The following is a 23,497-nucleotide window of genomic DNA, read 5'->3' as shown; positions in this document are numbered from 1 at the left end:
GTAAGATGGTATTTTGATACGATAAAAGTTTATTGTTTGAGGCCAAAAAGCTGCTGTAGATGAATGCTCTTTTTTGATCTTTATTTGCTAAGTGATGTGAAATACTGGCTTGTGTCCTACCATTCCGCTGAGTGAAGTATGCAGTCTTCCGTCAGCTTAAGTGGATCTCCCTACGACGGAAGAGCCACTTAAGTTGGAGGGAGGCCCCTTTGGCTGGAGGAAATTCCATACAACCTGCTTTGTCCAAGGTTATGTTTTAAATTATTATCAAAATATAAAACAGACGTAGCATAAAACCTACACATGTACATATTAAATTGAGGGGGGAAAGTAACGCGTATATTGAAATTATTAATCCATATTTGTGGTATTATTTTCTAGTTTTTAAAAAAGTTCTCTGTTTGATAGCCTGTGTTCGTTTTTAGTTTAATTTTTAAGGTTAGCTGCTTTTATTATTCAGATGTCTGCTGTTATCATTTCCATAGCATAGAAAACTATGTGCCCGGTCCCTTATTGAATCTCTGTTGGACTCTTATGCTCTCTGAATGGTTTTGTTTCGATGCTTGTTCAGTTTTTGCTTTCTAATACCAGTAGCTGTAATAACTTTAGTATTGACTTTAATAAGCAAGTTGCAAAGGGCTGCAGTTGTCTGTTCCACAGTAAAGTACTGTTCACTGGTGAATTTTGGAAAATTTTATATTCCATAATTGTGTGGCTTTCTCGCAAAGCTAAGTTATAGTATTGAGGTAGAAATGCTAGATGTGTGGCATCAGGATCTTCTAGTTACTTTAGCCGAATGTAGAAGGAATAAACTTTCATATGTGCCTGTTGACTACTTCAACATGTCATAGAAATCCAGTTAGCTTTCTCGTATTTAGCTGCGATTTGAAGAAACAAGCCGAGTAATTGGAGGAAGAGTAGTCCTCCTCCTTGCCTTTCCAGAACTCCCTCAAACATATCTACAGATCAATTTTTAAATATTGTACCACCAGTTATTAGCATCAAGGCTGCATGAAGACACAGCAGTCATTTTGAAACTGGAAGAGAGAAACAGGCGCGTCTCATTCTGTTCTTTTGAATTGGTGGGATAGTTTTGTTCTGTTCTTTTTGAATTGGTGGATAGTTTGCTAGAACCGTTGCGAGACCTTTTGGGCGCAGAGGTGGTTTCATGCCTCTTCTGCGCCCCTTGTCATTTGCTTTCTCTGGTCCTTTATTTGCCTTTTGAGGGTTTGTTAAAGTGTACTGGTGGCTACTGAGCCCCGTGGTGCAGGGTGGTAAGCTGCAGTACTGCAGTCCAAGCTCTACTCACGACTTGAGTTCGATCCCGACGGAAGTCTGTTTCAGGTAGCCAGCTCAAGGTTGACTCAGCCTTCCATCCTTCCGAGGTCGGTAAAATGAGTACCCAAGGTAGATGACTGGGGAAGGCGCTGGCGAACCACCCCGTAAACAAAGTCTGCCTAGTAAACGTTGGGATGTGACGTCACCCCATGGGTCAGGAATGACCTGGTGCTTGCACAGGGGACCTTTACCTTTTTACTGGTGGCTCAGCTATCTTCATCTTCCTCCCGTGTTCCCTTCTCCTCTGATTCTTGACAATTGGCGCTGTGGTCCTCTAGAGGGCAGCAGAGAGTGTTTGCATAATACATAGTGAATCCTGTGCTGACGCTATAGGGAAAACCTCCATAGCCCAGCATTAAGTTCTGATGCGGCTATTAAAACTTCCAAATTGTTTTGCCATATGTAGGCTATTTGATGTTTAAGGAATGAAGCGGTTTATACATCTTGTTTTGTACTTCACAGGGAAGAGAAGCAAAAATATGCAGAATTGTGGGGGTCTGAGAGTAAGGCAGCTTGTACATTGTATTCAGCAACAAAACCTGACTTTTTGATTTAGTATTCCAAATTCCGAGTCAGGAATTCTGTGATGTGTGCATACATGATGCAGGTTAAACAGCATTACATGTTTTTGTTTCGGGTTTTTTTGGGTTCACTTTTAGTAATCCAAAGAACTGCCCTGTAACCCCTGGAAATTTGACTCGATCGCCTTGTTGGGCCCATCTGAAATTTGACTACACGCTTCATGAGTCAATGGAGGGCAACCTTTTTGGCCCCTGTAACAAAAGAAATCCACCATGTCTACCTGTAGGACCTGGTTAAATTGTGGAACTCCCTGCCCCAGGATGTGGTGACAGCTGCCAACTTGAAAGACTTTAAGAGGGGCGTGGACATGTTCATAGAGGAGAGGGCTACCCATTGCTACTAGTCAAAATGGATACTAGTCATGATGCATACCTATTCTCTCCAGGATCAGAGGAGCATGCCCATTATACTAGGTGCTGTGGAACACAGGCAGGATAAATAGAGTATTGTGTTCAGTTTTGGGCACCACAATTTAAGAAAGATGTAGACAAGCTGGAACGTGTCCAGAGGAGGGCAACAAAGATGGTGAGAGGTCTGGAGACCAAATCCTATGAGGAAAGGTTGAAGGAGCTGGGTATGTTTAGCCTGAAGAGGGGAAGACTGAGAGGGGATATGATAACCATCTTCAAGTACTTGAAGGGCTGTCATAGAGAGGCTGGTGCCGAGTTGTTTTCTGTTGCCCCAGATGGTCGGACCAGAACCAACGGGTTAAAATTAAATCAAAAGAGTTTCCATCTAGACATTAGGAAGAATTTCCTAACAGTTAGAGCGGTTCCTCAGTGGAACAGGCTTCCTCGGGAGGTGGTAAGTGCTCCTTCCCTGGAGGTTTTTAAACAGGCTTGATGGCCATCTGTCAGCAATGCTGATTCTATGACCTTAGGCAGTTCAAGAGAGGGAGGGCATCTTGGCCATCTTCTGGGCATGGAGTAGGGGTCACTGGAGGTGTGTGGGGGAGGTAGTTGTGAAATTTCCAAATTGTTCAGGGGGTTGGACTAGATGACCCTTGTGGTCCCTTCCAACTCTGATTCTATGAAATGCTGCTGCAGTCGTCTTGTTTGTGGCTTCCTGGAGGCCCCTGGTTGGCCACTGTGTGAACAAACTGCTGGACTTGATGGACCTTTGGTCTGATCCAGCAGGGCTCTTCTTACGTTCTCATGACCTGGTGGTGTTTGCAAACATTGCAGCTGCTTCCCGTTTATAACTTGTGAATCCACAGTACTCTTTAAAGGGGCGGTTTCTTTTTCGTTTGGTCGACTGAACTGACATTCAGCATTTGGCGGGCAGTAAGTAATAGCAGGGATAAGTATTAGGGCCGGAGCGCAGCTGAAGGTTGAGCAGTCCGGGGAGGTGCAACCCGGCCCGGTTTTTACTGGCGAGAGGGACCTTTGCTTGCGCCTTGGTCGGCTGGACGCGAGCCGGCGCTGCAATTCAGAACCCTCTCTGTGGGCATTATTTCCAGAAGCCAGGAGAGCTTGGAGCGGCGACGGCAGCTGCCTGCCGTGTGCACAACATCCGGGTTGTGACGCCAGCGGGGAGGGTGTGCTTTCCCCCTCGCCCCTTCCGATTAGTCACCAGCTCCGGCAAGAATGTCCTGGCACGGCTTCCTCATAGCATGTGAGTGCCTCATCGGAATAACATGTTTGTTTGTTTTCAGGCATTTCGACACACACCCTTGGCCAAATGCGGCTTTGTGCTTTATTCGGCTCTCCTAGGAAACAATCTTGCGACAGATTTCTCCGTGAGTCGGTCTGCCTAGTAAACAGGAGGGACCTCTGCGGGCTGAACATCCCCTGCCACCCTAAAGGGCGGGGTGGGGCTTCTCTTTCTCGCATGTCAGGTACCGTAATCCTCTACAAACCGCAGCTCCTGTTCCTCCTTAAGTCCTTATGGGAGCTCCCCTGGGATGGTTTTCCAGCACTTCTTAACACCAGATGTAGAGGACCTGTTCATTACTTTTAGAGACAGACAGATGGGACAAATGGGCACATCCTGAGGAATCCTCTGTCCAACTTAACATATAGCCACCATGTAAATGGCTGTGTGAGAAGATCCCGCATGTACTTGTTTTTGAAAGCATGCTTGGGACACTTAAGGCCTGTCTCCCTCTACCGATGAGAAATGGCTTTGATTTAGAGAATGTATAGAATAGTTTACATAAAGTAATCCTGAAGGAGGAAGACTGTCCCCCTTCATTAAGTGACCAATAATGTGCACTTAATAATTAAGAAGAGTTGGATTTTATATGCCGACTTTCTCTACCGCTTAAGGAAGAATCAAACCGGCTTACAATCACCTTCCCTTCCCCTACCCATAAAAGACACCCTGTGTGGTAGGTGAGGCTGAGAGAGTTCAGAAAGAACTGTGACTAGCCCAAGGTCACCCAACAGGCTTCATGTGGAGAAGTGGGAAAACAAATCCAGTTCACCAGATTAGGATCCGCTGCTCATGTGGAGGAATGGGGAATCAAACCCAGTTCTCCAGATCAGAGTCCACTTCTCCAAACCACTGCTCTTAACCACTACACCACGCTGGATCTCTCCAAAGAAGCAGCTTTGGTTTAGAGAACGTGTAGAATAGTTTACATAAAATAATCCTGAGGGAGGAAGACTGTCCTGTATTATTATATGGTTAATAATATACACTTAATAATAAAGAAGAAGAAGAGTTAGTTTTTATATGCCGACTTTCTCTACCACTTAAGGAAGAATCAAACCAGTTTACAATCACCTTCTCCTCCCCTCCCCACAACAGGCACCCTGTGAGGTAGGTGGGGCTGAGAGAGAGTGACTAGCCCAAGGTCACCCAGCTGGCTTCATGTGTAGGAGTGGGGAATCGAACCCGGTTCACCATATTAGAGTCTGCCGCTCTTAACCACTATACCATTGTACCTTGTATATGGGCTCTGCATGAGCCCAGAGTGGCTTACATTGTTCTCCTAGCCTCCATTTTATCCACATAAGGTAGTTCAGGTGAGTGTGCTTGACTTGCCCAAGGTCACCCTGCGAGCTTCCCTGGCACAGTGGGGATTCAAACTTGACTCTCCCAGATCCCAATCTGACGTGCCAACTATATGTTATTAATGCAGGTAAATACCATGTAAGTGAATCATAGAGTTGGAAGGGACCACCAGGGTCATCTAGTCCAATCCCCTGCACAATGCAGGCAATTCACAACTACCTCCCCCACACACACCCAGTGACTCAATACTCCATGGCCAAGATGCCCTTCCCTCCCTCTGCCTGAGGTCATAGAATCAGCACTGCTGACAGGTGGCCATCTAGCCTAGCTTAAAAACCTCCAGGGGAGAGCTTACCACCTCCTGAGGAAGCCTGTTCCACTGAGGAACTGCTCTAACTGTTAGAAAGTTCTTCCTAATGTCTGTATGGAAACTCTTTTGATTTAATTTTTTTGGTCCGACCTTCTGGGGCAACAGAAAACAACTCGGCATCATCCTCTATAAGACAGCCCTTCAAGTATTTGAAGATGGTTATCATATCACCTCTCAGTCTTCTTCTCTCCAAGCTAAACATACCCTTCAACCCTTCCTCATAAGACTTGGTCTCCAGACCCCTTGCCATTTTTGTTGCCCTCCTCTGGGCACGTTCCAGCTTAAAATCATAGAGTTGGAAGGGACCACCAGGGTCATCTAATCCAACCCCCTGCACAACGCAGGAAATTTACAACAACCTCCCTCACACACCCACAGTGCCCAGAAGATGGCCAACTCAGTATTGTCTACTCCGACTGGCAGCGGCTTTCCAGGGTCTCAGGCAGAGGTCTTTCACATCACCTACTTGCCTAATCCCTTCAACTGGAGATGCCACTGGGGATTGAACCTGGGACGTTCTGCATGCCATGACTAAAACACATCCAAGGTTACAATCCACAATAATTCTACTGGCATAGAATCAAGAGTCCTGTTGCAATCCTTTAAGTTTGTTCTTCCATATGTCGTGGACATTTCTTCAACGATGCAACACCAGTAGATCAGTAATTAAATAAAGCTGTAAATCATCTCTTCAGTATTGGTAGAAAAATAGCAATAAGTCATCTTCCTCAGTACTATTAGAAAAACACGTGGAGTCACTGGCTCCTAATGCCCTTTTGTAAAGATCTTCTTCAGAACTTGACATTTGTCTTTTTTGTCCAGAATAATATATTGTCTGAGAAACTCCTCATTCTAGACTCAAAATGGTCAGGGACCCCTGCTTTATACCTTGCTGGGGCTAATGACACCTTAAAGCGAGACCATGAGTGCCGTTTCTATGGAAGATTTAGTGGTCGTAAACAGCCAAGATTGTCTGTTGCACTAATTCACCGGGCTGCTAGAAGAGCCACAGTTTTTCTCCCCGCTCTTAAATTTATGTGGCTTCCCGATTTACACGATTCAGACTAAACAGGGAGCCAAGTAGTCTTGCCAATAATCATTAGATGTAACGATACATGTGACTGCAGGGAAGCCATGAAATGATAGGTGACTTTTTTCCTGTAGCAGTTGCTCAAAACCTGGTCTTGCACCGATGGAAAAAGTCCAGTTCACCAGATTAGCCTCCGCCATTCATGTGGAGGAGTGGGGAATCAAACCCAGTTCTCCAGATTAGAGTCCACCGCTCCAAACCACCACTCTTAAACCACCACACCACGCTGGCTGTCATTGCTTTGGCACCGTTCTTAACCACTACACCACGCTAGTAGCATTGGGAGAGGCAATAGCATCCTCATGCTTAATGCTATATGGGCTAAGGGTGTTGGCCGGTTGATTGATGTGGCCTCAAAATTAGTATCTCGGGAAGAGGAAGTTGGTCAACTGATCAACAGTTCCATCCTGCTTTTTGGCTCCACCTGACCTTCAGACACATCCCTGCCTCACCTTGATTTCCCCCTGGGATTCTGCTTTCCCCAGTTTGCCTGTAAAGGGTTTTTGGAGATCTTGAAGAATAAGGGAGCCATTTTTCAGAAAGTTTTTCCCAAAGGTCTTGCCTTCTGACCCCTGAGGTGGTTCTTTTCACGTATAGTATTAAATCCTAAAAGTGTTGGAAGGCCAAATGCCTTCTCTACCTCTGTTCCTTCTAAGATGGGGGTCCCTTTTGTTGAGTAATTTGGAGGAGGAAAGGCCACTGAAATTTCATTTGCCTGACACTGTATTATCTCAAAATGATACGGTTGACTGTACCCTAGATTATTTAAACCACAGATAGCTGAATGGCATTCCACAGGCCGGAAGCATTGCAAACTGAACTCTTGCTTAATCTCTGACACGGTTTGTGCTGGTTTCTTGCGTATCCCCCTCTTACCAGGTGTTAATTAATTCAGCCACACCTCTCTTAACTTTCTAACCGGAACTGCTTTTCGTGTTTTCATCCTGTACTTTCTTGGGTCAGATATTGTTTGGGAAAGTAGGATTGAGTACTGTTTGCACTGGGTCTTGTTTTTTAAACCAGCCTGTCTTTGTAATACCTACTCCCTCGCTGCCCCCTTTCGGTCACTTGCAGACTTTAATATGAATGTACTAGCCTTTATGGATGTACGCTTCTGGCATCTGATGAAGGGAGCTAAATTGTGGCATACTTAAATTGTGGAACTCCCTGCCCCAGGGTGTGGTGATGGCTGTCAACTTGGAAGACTTTAAGAGAGGAGTGGACATGTTCATGGAGGAGAAGGCTATCCATGGCTACTAATCAGAATGGCTACTAGTCATGATGCACACCTATTCTCTCCAGGATCAGAGGAGCAGGCCTATTGTATGAGGTGCTGTGGAGCACAGGCAGTATAATGCTGCTGCAGTCGTGTTGCTTGTGGGCTTCCTAGAGGCACCTGGTTGGCCACTATGTGAACAGACGGCTCGACTTTTCTGATGCATACCTGTTCTCTCCAGAATCAGAGGAGCACGCGTATTGTATGAGGTGCTGTGGAGCACAGGCAGTATATTGCTGCTGCAGTCGTCTTGCTTGTGGGCTTCCTAGAGGCAACTGGTTGGCCACTGTGTGAACAGACACTGTATGTGTCTGATGGACCTTGATGGACTTTGGTCTGATCTAGCATGGCCTTTATTTCATGATGCATACTTGTTCTCTCCAGAATCAGAGGACCATGCCTATTATATGAGGTGCACCTTGGTCTGATCCTGCATGTCTTTTCTTATGTTCTTATGAACATGCCTTTGATATTGGGGAGCTGTGGAACACAGGCAGGATAAATGCTGCTGCAGTCGTCTTGTTTGTGGGCTTCCTAAAAGCATCTGGTTGGCCACTGTGTGAACAGACTGCTGGACTTGATGGACCTAGATCTGATCCAGGTTCAGATTCAGAATCTGAATCTGATCCAGCATGGCCTTTCTTATGTTCTTATGAGCTCTGCTTTACAAAGCCGTATGCTGGAATAAATGTTATCAGTCTTTAAAGTGCTGCTGGACTCCCATTTGATTTTCCCTAGTGGAATAATTTAAGCTGCTGAGTTGATTTTTTTTTTAGATTTACTAAGCAGCAGTTATTTACATAAATTTCATAGGCATGCTATGCTTGTTTTTTTTTTTTTTAACTATCCTGCTTTTGCAGTGGTAAGACCATGTGTTGACCATCTGCTGTTGAACACAAATCTTGAAAGCTGGCCCACCTGTCACATGGGAACAAGTGACCAAGTTAGGAAACGGGTTTCCTCACTTAGCAGGCGCCAGTGAGAACATGCAGAGTGAAATAATACCCACCGCACACTGCTGTTACAAGAAGGAAACCACTTTTACCTGGAAAATATGTAAACTCTTCCATTCATTTTTCCCTATTAATCTGGTCGCCTCATCGGCAGCTGGTAGAGGGGGGAAAAACAAGGGTGTGCCAGCAGCAAGATTTGAGGGCCGGCCAGCAAAATCTCAGTTACTGCAAGCTAATTTGAGGAGGGTTCGTATATTTTTTTAATGGAATATAAACCAGTGCTCAGGCTAGCAATACGCCAGCCACAGCCAGCCGAGGAAGAGGAGGAAAGAATCCAAACTGGTCTGGCACAAGAAGGTTAATGACGGGTTGGCTCCAGTTCACGTGACCCTAAAAGTGTTGGCTTCTGGAATAAGGTGTGACCTGTTTGCCCGTCGGCTGAGCCAATCAAAAATTGTACTCTGTGAACTTCATTCAAGACAAGCAGACACTTAATGTTGTGTGTGTGTGTAAACACACCCTGCATCAGAGAGACTTAACAGTAGCCTGTAAAGGAGACACAGAGGCTGGTTTTTCTTCAGACAGAGGAAGACTGGCAAACTTCCCTTGGATTAACCCTGTTTTAAAAGTTCAGCATGTCAGAAGGGGAGGACCTTGGGCAAAAAGAAAGGTACTATAATTTTAATTTGGGGTGTCTTGTCCTCTCTCCCCCCCCCCCCCCCGGTCTTCCTCCTTTGGTTTGAATTTTTGGTTTGTTTGGGGGTTTTTTTAGCACAGGAACTCAAGCTGGAGTCTAGCTGTGGCTTTCGTGTAGACGAAATGGATGCTTTGTTCGGCTGTGAAAATGAATCTGACGCGTTTTTTGCTGTGATAATAGCCGCGTAAATAGTAATGAGTTTGGAAAAGAGGAAAATCGAAATGTGGCCCCCATTGAAGACAACTGGGCTAAGTTCTGGGACTTCTGAAAAACCTCCGCTCACCCTGGCCCCTCCTTTGAAGCTGCCGACCTAAGAGATTTGAAATGTCAGAGACACAAATAACTCGAGTGTGGCCTTGTTATTGGCAGATACATAATGTATTGCTGCTAGAAAGGGCACAATGTTCATAGGACAAATACCCGTGGAATTCTCCCCCCCCCCCCCATCGGATCTTGAATCAATACGAGGCTGCAGCACCAGGCTTTATCTTTATCTAAAATGTATTATATTATTAGAAGTAACTTTTTTCTTTAAATCAGTAATTCTGCTGAGAGGTACGGGGAACACTGTTGTTTCTCTCCCCCACCCCCCAATTTTCTTTTGAGTCAGAATAGAATCAGAAATTCAAGGAATACAAGTTGAGAATAGACTGTCTTCAATGAGGAGTACCCGGCTCTGGAAGATTGTCACGGACCTGTAATAGAACATATGATGCATGTAAGCTGTGAGCTACAAGATGCTATTTAGCGCATATATGTTATGAGACATAGGAAACTGTGACTTCACGCCTTTGCTGGCTCTTCACAAGACATGTTTATTGTAAGAAGATTGGATATCATTTATGTTATTACATTATTCACAGCTCTCTGCGGTTGTTGCATCTTGACATTTGTGTACTTACCTGTGAGTTCTGATTTGAGAACACTTACCTGAGCATTTGAGATGCTCCATGTGCACAAATAGTTGGCGTTATTACACATCGATAGTTGACCATATACTGTGGTCAGCCTATGTTATTTGTTTTCCTGCCATTACGGTTTAACAAAGAGGTGCTTCTTTTTAGAAAAGCAAATTTTAACAAGCGTAAACTGATGCTGGGTAGAATCCCATGGTCAGAAATACTTAAGGAGAAGGGAGTTGAAGAAGGGTGGGAGTTTTTTAAAAATGAAAAAAATGAAATGAAGGCACAATCACAACCGATTCCTGTGAGTTGAGAAATAAAAAAGTCTCCTTTAGGAAGTGGAAGGAGGGCTTTATAACCAAAGAGGAATATAAACAAATAACTAGTGCTTGTAGGGAGAGTGTTAAGAAAGCTAAAGCTCAGTATGAGCTTAGGCTAGTGAGAGATGCTAAACACAACTAAAAAGGGTTCTTTTCCTATATACGGAGTAAGAATAAGGACAAGGACAAGGTAAGCCCACTGCAGGGACCAGAAAGTGAAATTGTAACAAGAGATGAAAAGAGGGCAGAACTGATCAATTCCTACTTTTCCTCAATCTTTTCTTGTGAGGGAAGCGGTGATCAACATGGCATAAACAGAACACATGATGAGGGAAGGGATTTGCAGCCAAGGATTGGCATTGGGGTAGTGCACAAACACCTTGTTTCTTTAAATCAAACAAAGTCCTCAGGGCCACATGAATTGCATCCAAGGATACTCAAAGAACTTGCAGGTGTAATTTCTAAGCCTCTGTCCATTATTTTGGAGAATTCTTGGAGAACAGGTGAGGTGCCAGAAGACTGGAGGTGGGCAAATGTTGTCCCCATCTTCAAGAAGGGGAAAAAGGAGGATCCGGGTAACTACCGACCCATCAGCTTGACTTCTATACCGGGAAAAGGTTTTGAACAAATCATCAAACAGTCAGTCCTTGAGCATTTACAAAAGATGGATCTGACTACTAAGAGCCAGCACGGGTTTCTCAAGAACAAGTCATGTCAGACTAATCTTATCTCCTTTTTTGAGAAAGTTACTACCTTGCTGGATCAGGGGAGTGCTGTAGACATAGTTTATCTAGATTTCAGTAAGGCTTTTGATAAGGTCCCCCATAATATTCTTGTTGACAAATTGGGAAAATGTGATTTAGATCCTGTTACTGTTAGGTGGATCTGTAATTGGTTGACAGATCGCACCCTAAGAGTGCTTGTTAATGGTTCCTCATCCGCTGAGTGACTAGTGGAGTGCCTCAGGGATCTGTCCTGGGCTCTATGTTGTTCAATATCTTTATAAATGATTTGGATGAAGAAATAGAGGGGATGCTTATTAAATTTGCAGATAATACTAAATTGGGAGGGGTAGCAAATACAGTAGAAGACAGAGCCAGGATATAGGGTGATCTTGACAGGCTGGAGAATTGGGCTAAAACCAATAAAATGCATTTCGACAGGGGTAAAATGTAAAGTTCTGTATTTAGGTAGGAAAAATCAAATGCATAATTAGGATGGGGGAGACTTGTCTTAGCAGTAGTGTGTGCGAAAAGGGTCTTGGGGTCTTAATAGACCAAACACTGAACATGAGTCAGCAGTGTGATGCCGTAGCTAAAAAGGCAAATATGATCTTGGGCTGTTATCAACAAAGTTATAGTGTCCAGATCACATGAAGTGATGGTATCGCTTTACTCTGCTCTGGTTAGACCTCACCTAGAGTATTGTGTTCAGTTTGGGGCACCACAATTTCAGAAAGATGTAGACAACCCAAGGAGGGCAACAAAGATGGTGAGGGGTCTGGAGACCAAGTCCTATGAGGAAAGGTTGAAGAAGCTGGGGATGTTTAGGCTGAAGAGGAGAAGACTGAGAGGGGATATGATAACCATCTTCAAGTACTTGAAGGGCTGTCATATGGAGGGTGGTGCCGAGTTATTTTCTATTGCCCCAGAAGGTCGTACCAGAACCAATGGGTTGAAATTAAATCAAGAATTTCCATCTAGACCAGGGGTGTTGAACTCAATGGTTATGAGGGCTGGATATGATGTAAATGCCACTTGGTCGGGCCGGGTCATGCCTTGCCAGCCCAGGTCGGGAGCAGGAGGGTGGTTGCCTCAGCTGACAAGCCAGCCCAGATTGCGATGGGGGGGTAGCTGCCTCAGCTGGCAAGTCCACAGTAATCTTGCCTGCCCAAATCAAAGGGTTGAGGTGGCTGCCATGGCTGGCTCGTGGGTCGAATAAGAGCTCTCAAGGGGCCGGATTCAGCCCCTGGGCCTTATGTTTGGCACCCCTGGTCTAGACATTAGGAAGAACTTTCTATCAGTTAGAGCGGTTCTTCAGTGGAACAGGCTTCCTCGGGAGGTGGTAAGCTCTCCTTCCCTGGAGGTTTTTAAGCAGAGGCTAGATGGCCATCTGTCAGCAATTCTGATTCTATGACCTTAGGCAGTTCATGAGAGAGAGGGCATCTTGGCCATCTTCTGGGCATGGAGTAGGGGTCACTGGGGCGGTGTGGGGGAGGTAGTTGTGAATTTCCTGCCTTGTGCAGGTGGTTGGACTAGATGACCCTGGTGGTCCCTTCCAACTCTATGATTCTAAGTGGGTTGTGGAGGCTGCTACATGTGCCACGTAACACTGGTTCCCTTTCTCTTTTTTTAAAAAAGAATTATATTTCATTTCAATAAAAATAGAAAGAGAAATAGAAAATTTAAAAAATTCAAAAAAATAGAAAACAATACAAAAAAGAAAAAGGTTCTGGGAAGACATTCAAAGATTCGATAAGGTTGCCATAATTTTTCTGTTCTACGTATAAACTGTTATGCCAAGTTTCTACCATCTTAATAATAGGTCCTCTTAGTTTTTTTCTTGCTAGCTCATTCTCTATATTTACATTTTAACAATAACACTAACTTATTTTTAAATTAACATCTCATGGTTTCTTCTCTGAAATGAAATCATCTCCAACCGTACTTAATTTGTTTATACATTTTTTAAAAGAAACATATAAAGCTTCCGGTTATTTTAGAACTCTTCACTGGCTCCCTGTTGTCGTTTGGGTACCATGCGAAGTAAATTTTTAAATAGCCATCAGTCAAGTGGGCCCTGTCCTGACCTGGATGGCCCAATCTCATCAGATGATCTCAGGAGATTAGCAAGGTCGGCCCTGGTTAGTACTTGGATGTGAGACCACCAAGGAAGTCCAGGGTCATTAGGCAGAGGCAGGCAACAGCCAGCCAACCACCTCTGAATGCCTCTTGCCTTGAAAATCCCACGGGGGTCATTCACCATAAGTTGGCTGCAACTCGACCATACTTTCCACCAGTTGTATGGGCTGACTCTGAGACTGTCTTATCTGCTTTGGTGTTATCCTTACCTTTAAAATTTGACTGAAAATCACCTGTACCACCTGTGAGATACTTTCACAGATGGCAGGAGAAAGGAACGGAATAGCTCTGGAAGAAGGAAGCGAGTTTGCAGAGTAGAACTGGGCTCCTCTTTGTGCCAGCTCAGGGCAGAGGGCCATCTGCCCACAGACTTCTTCTCGCAGAAGTTCAAAAGTGCTTTTAACTGTTTTTCAAAGCTCTTGAAGAAATAATCTAGGGCGCTCCAGCAAAACATCCAGCTGCCCGCCAGGCCCGGGATTCGGGATAACACCTCAAGGTCGCTGATACCTGCAATGTGTTTCTTCAGCTCAAAGCCCCTCCATGCGGGAACGGGAAATCCTAGAACAGACCTAAAAAAGGAACAGCTTTGACTGAAAGCTCTTCGGAGTCTCTGCAAAAAAGGGGATGATGGACATTAATCGATGACAGCACTGGTATTTTCCCAATGTTATTCCACAAGGCAAGGTTGAATTTAAGAGAGGCAAAGGTACACAGTACCAGAGGTCAACAACAAGAATTCAAAAAAGAAAGAATTTTGCAAAAATTGTGTGTAAAACTTAAGAAAAGTGAAATAAAAAAATAATTAAATTTGTGTCACAATATGACAGACAATTCATCAATAGTATCTGATGTGTATTTACAAAGTCACATATCAAAAACTGCGTTCATAATAAGTAATAATTCTTAAAGTCTTAATTCTTAACAAAGTCACACAGCAAAATTACAACATCAAGACAGGAATGCCTGCTGATAGTTCCTGTTTCGTTTTCTTCTTCTACGGCCCATATCTATTGAAGCCTATTGTAAGCATTTACAAACACGTAATAAATTGGACCACTGCGTAACAATAACTTTAAAAATATAATACAGAATGAATACTATTTGAATACCAAAACTTTCCAGCAGAATCAGAATATTTAAGACACATATTTCCCAGTCCTGGATTGTGATATATTTGTGAACTAGAATATATATATATATATAATATATTTGTAGATTTCAGCTAAATGTGACCCACGCGTATCTGAATAACAGTTCCATGTTGACTAGACACATGAGTAGTACAGCAGGAGTCTTGTGTGTGTGTGTAAAGTGCCGTCAAGTCGCAGCCGACTTATGGCGACCTTGTAACTGAGTCTAATAAGCTTAATTTTATAAGAAGTTGTGTCTGCTAACCCCTTTTTAACAATTGCATTGGGGGGGGGAATTGCATTTGTATTTTTAACAGCCCCAGACAATTAAACTGTGTTAAACTTTTTATTATTTAATATTTCAGCCGTCTTGGTCTGCATTCTTCTTATACACATTTATTTGGCTGAATGCGGCCTGCAAGTCCACTGTATTCTGGGCCCTGTCTGGTAAACCTATTTTAATTAGTTTGGTTTTATTTTTTCCTGCTGTTTCGTTCATTGAGAAAAGAAAATTAACAGAAGTCATGTGAGAGAGATGCTTATTTGGATTTTGCACACATGAAGCTGCCTTATACTGAATCAGACCCTTGGTCCAGCGAAGTCAGTATTGTCTACTCAGACCGGCAGCAGCTCTCCAGGGTCTCAGACAGAGGTCTTTCACATCACCTACTTGCCTGGTCCCTTGTACTGAAGATGCTGGGGGATTGAACCTGGACCTTCTGCATGCCAAGCAGATGCTCTACCACTGAGCCACGGCCCCTCCCTTATTTTGTATGTCAGGGCCAAAGCACATGTGCTCCATAGCTGTCAAACCCATAGCCATCATACCCTTTTTATTTTATTTACTTAAGTCTAGGTCACACTAATACTCATGGATTCTAGGTAGCACTAATACCCATGAAGCAATCAGTTTAATTGCCCCTCCCCCAATGTATTAAAGTTGGGTGTCCTGATCCTATATGTTATAAACCTTATTTAAATTACTATTTTACCAAACTGGTGTTTTCTTTAATGTTTGTCTGACAGTGTGCAATAATACATGAGACGCATAGTTACCGTATTTTTCCATCTATAAGACACCCCCATGTATAAGACGACCCCTTTTTTTTAACCCAAAATTAAGAAAAAAAAGGGGTCGTCCTTCATGTATAAGACAACCCCCAATTTTGGGGCAAAACTTTAAAGAAAAAAACGTAGTCTTAAACGTGGAAAAATACGGTATATTGGCAGTTGCCACGTTTTTTTTCTCCAGTCGATTAAGATTAAAAATTCTTAATTCTCTATTGTTTATCCATATAAATATATGGGTAAATAAATATTTTTTCCCCTTTCTTTTAGTTTTAATCTTAGTGTGACGGTGTTCAGAGCCGAATTGGCTATATGAGCAGTACCATTAAAGAAAGAAAAAACATGAGAAGCATACTCTTTTCTGTCCGAATTTAAGTTCTTGTTGAATTTAAACGATATAAGCACTGAAACAATTTTTTGCAGGCGCGTGTCTTCAATTTATACTTTTTTTAAAAAAAGACAACACAAAATTGCAACTAACATAATGAAACGGCCTTAAGGAGATTTGAGTGTTGTCCCTTTAGGCAACCCAGCATAATTCAGCGTTGCACCAGTGGTGCAATTCAGAGAACAGTTTAAAATGAACCAACTAGCTGGACTTTTGGTAATTTCATGTGCTAGGAAGCATTAGTCTCCTTAGTCATGTGCACACGTGAGAGAATTGCAAGGTAAAAATGGAATGTTTGTTCTGGTTACTTGGCTATAATTTGATGAATGTGCTCCATGGCATGTGGATTTGCCAGCGTGGAAATTAATATTTGAATGGCATGATGAAATAAAAGAGGTACATTAAAAAAAAAAAACACTTTGGCTGGTGTTTGGCAACTCTTTGGGTCAGCTGGCCACACGTATGGATGTATTTCCTTTTCCTTTCTGCCTCATCTCTGGTAGCTAGGGTTACCAACCTCCAGGTCGTGGCTGGAGATCTCCCACTATTACAACGGTTATCCAGGCAATAGAGATCAGGTAGTTCACCTGGAGAAAATGGCTGCTTTGGCAATTGGACTCTATGGCTTCGAAGTCCCTCCCCTCTCCAAATCCTGCCCTTCTCAGACTCCATCCCCCAAATCTCCAGGTATTTTCCAACCTGGAGCTGGCAACCCTACTGTTAGCTGGGTGGAAATTGTGACTGGTAGGAACTTGAGGTAATTCCACTTGGGGTTCACTATAACCTTGAATGTTTGGATTAATCTGTATCCAGACACAGGATAATATGTGGAGGCTCTTAATTTATGGGTGAAGGGCTGATCTCTGAACTTCTGCTCCCTTCCTGTCCTGTTCAGTGCCTGCAGGATTTCTTCAGTTACCACGAAATGAAGATCTTAAAAGTTTCCCAGTACCAGAGTGAGGGACTACGGGACGCCAGCCTTCCTAAGCCATTTGAATTGTCAGTATTTGCATCAAATGCAATTTCAGATTGGTTTTAAGCCAGTCAAGCGTGATAGGCGTTGCGAGCTTCCTCCTGGTTTTGCAATAAACCAAGGATAACTCGTTTTAACTGTGGGGAAAACAAATGTTTGCAGAGAACAAGCCTAACAGGAAAGGTGTTACTTAAAAAAAATATTGAAGACAAATTGCTAGCCGTTGTAGAAGTGATTGTGAGTCGGAATGTTGCTGCATAATTGTTAGTATTAAACCATGAGCATCGTTTGCATTCTGGATCAGAGATGAGTAGTCTGGCCAGTAGGTCTCTGTCCTCAGCCATCCGTGAATAGTTTTTAGATTGCAGCGGAGTGGAAATTGAACTTTACTGATTTGCATATGGAGGCATGTAGTCCATTCTTAAAAAATATAGAAAATTTCAGCGCGGTTCAAAATATGCTCACAGTGAGGTTTCCGTTGAAGAGATGTGTCAATGTGCTGGTGTGGGTTTTCTGGAAACATCTGTTTGCATGAGCAGACTGACTGGGGAGATTTTTCAGTAAGGCACGTATTTCCCACAAAACGTGGGATTAAAAAAAAAAAAAACCGCGGTGGCCTAAATCAGGTAATCTGATCTCGCATGTTTGACTTTCAGTAAACAAAACCAAGATGATGGGGGAGAACATTCTGGAAATAGTTAATTACACTTTTTGAAACAGTTCAAGTTGCTTTGCATTACAGTCAGGATGTTTTTTTAAAAAAGTTTTTGAAACGATGCATGCCAAGAAATGAAAACAAAATACATCTCATATTGTTTGTTCAGAGTGCTGCAGGTATGCTTTCCAAGGGATGATGGAGAAGCAGAGTAAGGACATGCAAACATTAGAAGTCTCGTATTTTATAGGCTCTAGTCTACTTGCTATATCAGGGGTTCCCAACATGGTGCCCATTGACGCCATGCCACCCACCACCTTTTGTGGTGCCCTCCGAGTGTTTTTTAGGAAGTGGGCGGGGCCAGGTAAGACCTTTGCCCAGCAGGGCTTCTCATTGACTATTGGAGATTTGATTGGCTTTGCAGATTTTTAAAAATGCTGCTTTGGCAACAGCTGCCACCACAGCACAAGGATCTATACTGTGCGACTAAAATTAAGTTGTGGCAATCATTTTGTAGCTGGCTCCTCCTCCTGCGGCAGCCAATAGAGATCGGTTTCCCCTGCAAGGTCAAAAAGGTTTGAGATCCCTACGCTATATACCAGGAGTAGGGTTGCACAACCTGCAGGTACTAAATGTAGGGTTGCCAGACACCCACCAGGGGGTGGGGGATCCCCCACATTGGGGCCCCTTGCCCCAGCAATGTCCAACTGGACAGCAGGGGCCTTACCAGGCTTAAAATAAGGCCTAGGCCTTGACGGTGCCCATGCAATGACGTCACTTCCGGAAGTGACATCATCATGTTGCAGACGATGGGGGAGGCGCTCCGGTATTTGGGCAAAACTCTATAGGAAAAACAGTTTCTCCTATAGAGTTGTTGCCCAAATCCCATAGGTCTCCCTCGTCATCGGCAATATGATGATGTCAATTCAAATATTTCACTTTTATATGCTAAGTAAGTTGTAAATGATGCATTTTACGTTAAAGCAGGAAAGTTAGTTTAGGTTTGATAAGACCTAATTTTACATCTAGTCTATCCTGATACTTTAGCAGGCCCTTTTTGCTACAGAAGTACTTGCAGTTGTTGCCCATGATGAAGATTACATCAAAACAAGCTGGGCTTTGTGATCAAATTTGCCTTTGGTCCCTGTTCATCTGCTCTTTGTATTCTGGTTACTTGGGTGCCGCCTCTTCGTTTTTGCTTTTATATGGTACATGAAGATAAAATGGGGGGGGGAGTTGTTTGAGTTTCAGTTCTAGGTATCCAGCTTCCATCTGGATAGCAAAAATTGCTAACCCAGTCCCATTAAAATTATGATTGGAATAAACTAATTATTTTAAAATACTAATATTTGAACTGTTGGTAGGCAAAAATAGTAGTGCACTGAACAGATGGCTATGCTGATTTTTCTGTTGCAATACCGATGTGGTATTTAGGGACCAACAGTACAAATTAAGCATGTTCATTCTTACACAAATCCATTTTAAATTGTTAGCAGCTATTATATTGGAATGGTATGATGGCGTAGTAATTCTGCTGAAATAAATCCGTCAGTAATTCTCAACTTGGCTTCTTATGATCTCCCTGCCTAACAGTCTATACCTCCAGGCAAACAGGCAAACCAAAAATAATTCCTTTGCAATAAAGTTCCATTATTTATTTGTAACCTTAAATTTTAGTATGCAATTGTAAATCATCTTACACATACTATACATCGAGTACCACTATATACAACTTATATACTTGGTTCACTGGCATGGTAATCAACACATTCAGGTGTGTGTGGATAGTACATCAGCCACTACATTGTCTTTACCTTTCACATGGGTGATGTCAAAGTTAAAATCTTGCAGCATAATACTCCACCGTATTGATTTGCTGTTTGTGTTTTTCACCCGGTTTAACCAGCACAAAGGGGAACGGTCAGTACATAAGGTGGATTTCCTTTCCCAGATGTACGGTTTTAATTTTCCCAATGTCCACACTATCACTAGGTATTCCTTTTCTTTAACAGAAAGGTGCTGTTCTCGATCCGAAAGCTTACGACTCAGATACAGTATTGGATGCCGAGTTCCATCCTCCCCAGTTTGGATGAGCTTGGCCCAAATCCCAACATTGGAAGCATCATTAGTGGTGTTCTTTGGCACCCTAGTAAGTCCCCCCAGTATCTTATCCTGAAGATACCGGATCTTCTGGAGGAGATGGTCAGCTCAGAGCCAAGCACTGAATGCTGGTTTGTTGCCACTGTGGCTACTCTACGTTCTTTCCAAGGAGAAAAGACAATAAAGACGTAACTCCAAGGAGTTGAGAGTGCAAAAAATTCACTGGAGACCATAGTGACGTACTCCAACCCCACCAGTCATGCAGTGGAATTAGGGTTGCCAACCTCCAGGTGGTGGCTGGAGATCTCCTGCTATTACAGCTGATCTCCAGGCTACAGAAATCAGTTCCCCCGTGACCACCACACCCCTAGGAAAACGCAGGTGGTAATTGCGGTTCCCCTCTTGCAAACCCCATCTGAGAGGTTGAGGCAGAGGGAAAGAAGAATGGCCACTCCAGTGTATCACCCAGACACTGGCATTCATGAGGGAAGAGGTTGCACAGCCGTCTGTTTTTGCATCTGCTTTGCACACAGAAGGCCCAGGGTTGCCAAGCTCCTAGTGGTGGCTGCCTTCTCAGGTGCCACCTCCAAAATCTCCAGGAATTTCCCAACCCGGAACTAGCAACCCTGTCCTCCACTATTATGTCCGATCTCCAGGCAACAGAGTTCAGTTCCCCTGGAGAAAATGGCTGCTTTGGAAGGTAGACTCTATGGCATTACACCCCATTGAAGTTCCTCTCTACCCTCCTCAGGCGCCACCCCCAAAATCTTTAGGCATTTCCCAACCTGGAGCTGGCAACCCTAAGAAGGTCCCAGGTTCAGTCTCCGGTTAAGAGGATCAGGGGGAAGGTGATGTGAAAGACCTCTACATGGGACCCCAGAGAGCTGCTGCCAGCCACACTAGACAAGACTGAACCTGATAGACCACTGGTTGGACTTGGGGTAAGAAGAAGAAGAAGAAGATTATCCGGGCTGTGTGACCATGGTCTTGGTATTTTCTTTCCTGACTTTTCGCCAGCAGCTGGCGAAACGTCAGGAAAGAAAATACCAAGACCACGGTCACACAGCCCGGATAACCTACAAGAACCAATGAACTCTGACCGTAAAAGCCATCGACAATATTTAGAAGAAGAAGAGTTGGTTTTTATATGTTGACTTTCTCTACCACTTAAGGGAGAATCAAACTGGCTTACAATCACCTTCCCTTCCCCTCCCCACAACAGACACCTTGTGAGGTAGGTGGGGCTGAGAGAGCTCTAAGAGAATGTGATTAGCCCAAGGTCACCCAGCTTCATGTGGAGGAGTGGGAAACTGAACCCAGTTCACCGGTTTAGAGTCCGCTGCTCATGTGGAGGAGTGGGGAATCAAACCCGGTTCTCCAGGTTAGAGTCCACGCTGGCGTATCATGTATGTTTGCATGTAAGGAACCCCTGTAGAAAGCATAGGACTTTGCCCAGGGGAGTGCTTGGGTTGGTCCCATGGGGGAAGAATGAGAACACAGAACAGCACATTCACACAAGGCGTTCATATTATCTCCCCAGTAGCTCACTAGGAGTAAGCATTCATGTGCAAAATAGGAAGGAGGGGTTTAAATGTCACGGGGGGGGGGGGGTATGGAAAAAAGGGAGAGAACCGCTTTTGGCCAGCAACAGGATGCCCAGCAGCAAAACAGGCAAAGTGACGGGGACAGATCCCACACCTCACACACACCAGAGGATTCCTATTACTACACCCCCATTTGGGTACACAGGAAAAAGATAAAACTCTTGGGACGTTTGGAGTCTTTCAGAGACTGCAGGGAAAGGCACAGTGCTGGGTAGCGCCATCATATGTTTTATTCTGCTGGTCCATAATAAGCTATTGAATGATGGCACTAATAATGTTAATATTTGGAAATGTTGGTAGCGCAGGGCTTACCTGTTATCACAAACTTAACTTGAAAAAAATCAATAGGATTTTGTCAGCTTGTGTAGGTTTTTATCTCTGTTTTTTTCAAGAGTTTGATAACTGGGGTTATTCTGATGGCAGAGATGGCTTATGCCTGGCTCCCCTCTTAAAAGCCCTTCATGACCTGGGAGTCACAAACCTGATGAACTGTTTCTGCTTGTACAAACTCGTTGTCCTACTGTGTTCCTCCCAACAGTTTGCTTTCTCCAGCCCTCCTCCCCATGCAATTGTGGAGTGTTTCATCAGCATGGTGTAGTGGTTAAGAGCGGTGGACTCTGATCTGGAGAACCGGGTTTGATTCTCCATTCCTTCACCTGAGTGGTGGACTCTGATCTGGAGAACCGGGTTTGATTCCCCACTCCTCCAGATGAACAGCAGATGCTAATCTGGTGAACTGGGTTTGTTTCCCCACTCCTACCCGTGAAGCCAGCTGCGTGACCTTGTGCCAGTCACAGCTCTCTTTCAACTCTCTCAGCCCCACCTACCTCACAAGGTGCCTGTTGTGGGGAGAGGAAGGGAAGGAGATTGTAAGTTGGTTGGATTCTCCTTAAAAGGTAGAGAAAGTCGGCATATAAAAATTAACTCCTTCTAGTGGTTAGTGTGTCACAGATAGGGTATGAGAGAGGCAGGTTCGAATCCCCAGTCTGTTATGGAAGCTGGCTGGGTGACAGCGGGGACCAATCACACTCTCTGAACCCAACATACCTCACAGGGTTATTGTGAGGAGAAAATGGAAGAGAGGAGAATAAGGTAAGGTCATCTGAGTCCCCATCGAGTAGTGGAACTGGGTATAAATATCTCCATAGAATAAAAAAAATATTTTCTATAATGAAGGAAAGTCCTTCCTGGGGTAGCACACACATACGGCACGGTCATTGTCAGGCGTCCCTCAAGGTACACAAAGCCGTCCTCTTTCAAGGAGGTGCTCTTTTCGGGCCACTTTGTGGGTAACGTTGCCTCTATTCTGCTACTCCATTTAAAGCATATTGGTTTTTATTGTATTGTTTTGTGTCCTGTGTTGCTTTTGAGTCTTGTAACAGCCCCCCCTTGGGCTAACCGGAGAGTTGGGATAAAACCATTCCTGCTTGCTTGCATGCACATGTGCTTTTCCTGGGCTTGATGGTCGTACGTGAGGACCGTACACTTGGAACTCAGCCACACGGCTTTTTCCTTGTTCCACCTCTTAGAGGAAGCCTTAGTGCGCTGCTATGGAGAGATCGGGGTTATGAGGTACATAAATAAGAGTGGTGAGAGATTTGGGGTGGAGGGGATAGAGTGATTTGGAAAAGTCAAATTGGAAAATAATTCGGGGACCTTTGACATGTCTGGAGGAAGGCAACGAAGGTGGTGAGGGGTCTGGAGACCAAGACCCTATGAGGAAAGGCTGAAGGAGCTGGGTATGTTTAGCTTGGAGAGGGAGAAGACTGAGAGGTGATATAACCATCTTCAAGTACTTGAAGGGCTTTCATACAGAGGATGGTGTGGAATTGTTTTCTGTTGCCCCAGAAGGTAGGACCAGAACCAATGGGTTGAAATTAAATCAAAGGAGTTTCCGGCTAAACGTTAGGAAGAACTTCCTGACAGTTGGATCAGTTCCTCAGTGGGACAGGCTTCCTCGGGAGGTGGTGGGCTCTCCTTTGGAGGTTTTTCAGCAGAGGCTCAATGGCCATCTGGCGGCAAGGCTGATTCTGTGAACTTAGGCAGATCAGGAGAGGGAGGGCAAGAAGGTTTGCATCAGTGTTTGGCTCTTGTGGCCCTTTCTTACATGCTCAGAGAAATGCCAATTACCTCTTTGGAGTCAGGAAGCAATTTTCCTGCAGGGCAGACTGGACAGGGATCGTGGAAGATTTTTTTTTTTTTGGCCATCTTCTGGGCATGGAGTAGGGGTCA

The 23,497-nt window shown here is 44.1% G+C and overlaps 1 protein-coding gene across 2 annotated transcripts in view; it reads left to right on the top strand.

The window, feature by feature from the left end:
• RETREG1 (reticulophagy regulator 1) overlaps positions 1 to 23,497 on the top strand; it is a 48,573-nt gene that overhangs the window by 8,941 nt on the left and 16,135 nt on the right. The window contains exon 1 of one of the 2 annotated variants that reach the window (XM_056854506.1): positions 9,206 to 9,237. The exons of the other annotated variant lie outside the window; for it this stretch is intronic. The gene's annotated coding sequence lies outside the window, so the exon portion shown is untranslated. Of the gene's footprint in view, positions 1 to 9,205; positions 9,238 to 23,497 lie in introns of those variants that run through there. 2 annotated transcript variants of the gene reach the window in all.

The sequence above is a fragment of the Euleptes europaea genome, chromosome 8 (assembly GCF_029931775.1).
Source record: "Euleptes europaea isolate rEulEur1 chromosome 8, rEulEur1.hap1, whole genome shotgun sequence".
NCBI classification, from domain to species: domain Eukaryota; kingdom Metazoa; phylum Chordata; class Lepidosauria; order Squamata; family Sphaerodactylidae; genus Euleptes; species Euleptes europaea.
The sequence above is the reverse complement of the archived record's forward strand: the minus strand, read 5'-3'. Positions and strand labels throughout refer to the sequence as shown.